At 43.5% G+C, this 4734-nt stretch overlaps 1 protein-coding gene across 1 annotated transcript in view; it reads right to left on the bottom strand.

The window, feature by feature from the left end:
• Nucleotides 1-4734, bottom strand: part of CD2AP (CD2-associated protein) — a 159305-nt gene that overhangs the window by 153825 nt on the left and 746 nt on the right. The window lies entirely within an intron of this gene.

Raw genomic sequence — 4734 nt, 5'->3', positions numbered from 1 at the left:
CTTGAGGGCATGATTCTAAGTGAAATAAGTAAGACAGAGACAAGGAATGGATGATCTCGTATGTGGAATCTAAAAAGAAAACAAAAAACCTGAACTTGGTTAATAAAGACCATTATAAACTGATGAACAAAAATAGATACAGAGGCAGAGCAGCTTCGAACAGACTGTCAAACTACAGCGGAAGGCCAGGGAGGGTTGGGGGGGTGGGTAAGAGATCAATTGAAGTACTTGTATGCATGCATGTAAACATAACCCAGTGGTCGGCAAACTGCGGCTCAGCAAACTGTGGCTCGCGAGCCACATGCAGCTCTTTGGCCCCTTGAGTGTGGCTCTTCCACAAAATACTGGCTCTTCCATAAAATACCGACTTCTGCGCATGGGCCACGAAGTTTCAATCGCACTGTATGTGCGCGCCCGCACGTGGCATTTTGTGGAAGAGCCACACTCAAGGGGCCAAAGAGCCTCATGTGGCTCGCAAGCTGCGGTTTGCCGACCATGGATCCTAGACTGAACCTGGCCCTTTGCCATGAAGACTAAGCAGGGGATACTAATCAGCAAGCAAAATATCTGACTGGCCTTTAAGCCTGGCACTTCTTGGGGTTCCTCAGCCCTCTTCTCCTCCAGAGCCGCATGTAGCTCGCGAGCTGCAGTTTGCCAACCATGGATCCTAGCCTGAACCTGGCCCTTAGCCGTGAGGACTAAGCAGGGGATACTAATCAGCCAGCAAAATATCTGACTGGCCTTTAAGCCTGGCATTTCTGAAGGTTCCTCAGCCCTCTTCTCACCAGGATATTCATTCTAATACTTTCAGATTCTATCTATATATTGATCATGATCAATTCTATAATTTCAACCCAGAACTCTCCCCTGAGGTTTAGTTTCACATAATCCGAAGGCTAGTAGGCCCCTCGTGTTGGATGTTCCTTGGCTATCCCGTGAAATTAGTCATCCCCTCCCGCCCCTCCTGCCCCTGCTTTAACAGGCGTGTCTACGCTGGTGAGTGACACACCATCCACCCGATTTCTCCAAGCAAGTATCAGGCTCAACTCCTCGTTCCCTACATCTCCCTTCAACACACACAAATATACCTTCACTCTCTGTCTTCCTTGGTATTTCCAGAATTCATTTAATTCTTTTCACACCCACTGCCACTCTCTTCACCTTCACTGCCACTCCCAAAGCTTCCTACATGTCTAGCTCCGGATCTTGTCCCTTTCTAATTCTCTAAGTGCAATTAAAACACAATTCAGATCATATCACTCCTCTGCTTGAACTCTTCCCAAAGTCCTTTATTGTCATCTAAATAAACACTATCTCAGCAACCACTAGTTCTCAGTTCCTCCAGTGCCGCCCCCCTTCTCCTCACTTGTACTTGGCTAAGTTTGTTTATTATTTCCTCTGGGAGACCTTCCCTGCATTCCTCTGTTCCCACAGTTCCTTGTGCATAACCTTCATAGCACTTGTATTATTTTACACTTACCTGCCTGTCTTCTTCATCATACTCTAAGTGCCAGGAGGGAGGGAACTGAGTCTAGTTCAGCATGGTGGTCCCAGTGCCTGGTAGGTGTTCTGCAAATATTATTGTGTGAGTTAATGAACTGACCCACCTCAACCAAAATCACCATCACTGATAAGTGATTAGTGTATGTATATGTGCCCTACAGCATGGGAACAAAATACAAAATGGGAAAATCTTATACTGTGAATCACTCATGGAAATATTTGATTCTTGCTCTATTGAAAAGGTATTAGAATGAACCATATAAAAAGGCAAGATGATTAACTCATTGACAAATGAGTAAAGTGGCCCTTTTGGGTGCTAGGCCTTTGGAAATACTGAGGTGTTTAAGGCCTGGTGATGTTCTCCAGGAGTTCAAAGTCGAATGGGTGATAGACTCACAGGATGCTAAAGTGAGGGAAAACACAAAGGGAATCCAATTTAGCCCCTCATTTTACAGAGGAGATCTAGATGCTTTCTACAGTGTCTTCCAAATGATTCAATAGTTCTATAAAAAGAGAACAACTTTCTGGTTACCAACACTTTCCCACCTTCAATTAATCTACTTCCTTAGAAAGGGAGCATTGTATCAGCAACGCTATGAAAATATAGCTAACATAAGCTCGCCTTGGAAAGGAAAAAGATGTATAGTCTGCCAAAAGTGCTGGGAGGATCAATATCTATCTGAAATCTTGGCATCATAAATGACTTAGGGGGGGAAAATCTGTCTGTATGAAATAGTTAAAATATGATCAGCCATTGGCAGTTTGGTTCAGTGGATAGAGCGTCGACCTGTGGACCCGAGGCTAGAATGCAGTCAAGGGCAATTTTCTGGTTATACACCCACACTTTCCCCACCTTCAATTTACTTCCTTAAAAAGGCAGCATCGGTTGTAGGCTCTATCCCGGGCCCTGCAACTAATTGGTGTATCTTTCTCACATCAATGTTTCTCTCTCTAAAAAAATAAAATAAAAATAAAAAAAAAAGCAATGGAAAAATATCTTCAGGTGAGAGGATTAAAAACAACAAAATTATCACTCATTAAATCATCAAGCTGTGCTGGCAGGATAGGGGAAGAATTTGGTTACACAGTTGTTTGACTCAAGTGTTTCCCTGGCCAGAAATCGGTTTTAAAAGAGACTGGTATCAAATTAAGATAGAATTAGTCTTGAATGGAGACTTTAGGAGTAATATAGCCATTTGTGCACCTTTGAACGTGTTGACATCAGGCAAAGACAGGCCAACTGGTGTGCATCAGGTGAGCTGGGAGGAAGTGGCCTGTCAAAGACTGTTTTCCTGGGATAAAACAGGTCTTTTCACAGGGTGTGTGCCCCACCAGAGGAGACAGGCACAAGGCAGCCTAGAATTAAAAGGTTGAAAATATCTACATCTTCAAGTCAGAAAACCAGAAATGCTCACTTATGGAGGACAGTCAGTGCCTTAAATATCTTAGTTTCACTCCCGTGTCACCTGTTTCCTGGAGCTGGGCACAGCCCTAGGTGGGATTTCACGTGATCTGTTTTATATTTAGAGAATTACTGACCTTAGAAGCCCTCCCAGGCGCAAAATGGTTACATAGATTGGCCACTGATGGTTGCCCTGTCAGTATACCACCGTAACACACACATACCTTTTTTACATATACATACATATACATTATATATATGTGTATTACTATTGCATTACAGCTATACATTATTACAACTACTAGGAGCCATTATATTAATAAATCAGACTATTCACCAGTCAAATTTCGGGCATGGCTTTCCCTTTTTTTTGGTATTTAATAGAGTAGCAATGACACCGTTCCTTCAAATAGAAAAGCCAAAGTTGCCTCATCTCAGAGATTCAAACAGCTCTCAATTTATATGCTGATTTCATGTGGACTAGACTGCAGTGGAATTTAAACGAGGCACCACAGAGAGAACCAAACACTCCGCATTTCCTAATTAGGTGAGCACTGAGGCTTGGATGATAGATGATGGGAACATCTAGGCAGGCATTGTGATGTGCTTTTAAAATTTTTTTAATGATTATAGGTTATGCTATTATAGAAATATATATGATTTTGATTTTGTTTACATGTACAATTTTCTCAAATTTGGAATTATAACCCCAACTTCATAGTTGAGGGGACAGAGGCTCATAGTGTGTATATAACTTGCACAAGTTCTCCCTGCTGGTTGGTAGGGGAGCCAGGGCTAGAAGACAAAGTCTGACTCCAGTGCCTGGATTCTTTCCTCCATCACACACTCTTTTTAGAAAGAATTTTTTTAAATTCTCACCTGAGGATATTTTTCCATTAATTTTTAGAGAGAGTAGAATGGAGGGGGAGAGACAGAGAGAGAGAGAAACATCAATGTGAGAGAGACACATCAATTGGTTGCCTCCCACCCGTGCCACAACCAGGCTTGGAGATCAAGCCTGCAACTGAGGTACCTGCTCTTGACCAGAATAGAACCCAGGCCCCTTCAGTCTGAGGGCTGACGTTCTATCCACTGAGCCAAACCAGCCAGGGGAATCACATACTCTCTTTAAACGATACTATTCCTCCTCCAGACCTGCCACTCCGGCATTTAACAGAGTACCCAAACCCATGATGATTACTCCACAACTGCTCATGGAATTGAGGTGAACCCAAGAGCAGACTTGTTCACCATGTAAGTGAACAGGACTTCAGTGGAAGAAGAAACCCAAGCAGCCACATAGACAAAGAGGTAAACAGAAACCTCAATGCCACACACTGCCTTCCTCACTGCCGCATCCAGCACAGGCAGGTTCCGTGAGCCTGAGGAGGGTTGGTGAAGGATTAAAGAGGACAGACAAAAGAATACAACTGGGGCTCGATGGAATGCTGCTTCTCTGATGGAGAGACAGCACCCTGGCCTGCAAGCCAAACCTTTATTTTATAATCAGAACACACAAAGCAAAACAAGGGTAGTGGTCAACATGTTTACAATGTTCTTGTGAGTTTCACCTTGCTTTGGCAGCACTTGCTGCACCTCCCACAGCCCATTGGCTACCTATGAAGGAGCTAGGGAGGACTATAAGGTCAAGCTGAATTATGCTAAGAGAGCTCTACCCTCCAAGGGATTGTTTTTTGTGGCCCTACCACAGGTCATTCCGAGGCTTAACCCTATAGCCGTTCCAGACACCTCACCACTTCCCAGCCCAAAGAAGAAAGACTTAAACATGACCCCCAAATTATTTCTGCATAAGTAGAATAAAGAATTCA

The sequence above is a fragment of the Myotis davidii genome, unplaced genomic scaffold (assembly GCF_000327345.1).
Source record: "Myotis davidii unplaced genomic scaffold, ASM32734v1 scaffold167, whole genome shotgun sequence".
Lineage (NCBI taxonomy): Eukaryota > Metazoa > Chordata > Mammalia > Chiroptera > Vespertilionidae > Myotis > Myotis davidii.
The sequence above is the reverse complement of the archived record's forward strand: the minus strand, read 5'-3'. Positions and strand labels throughout refer to the sequence as shown.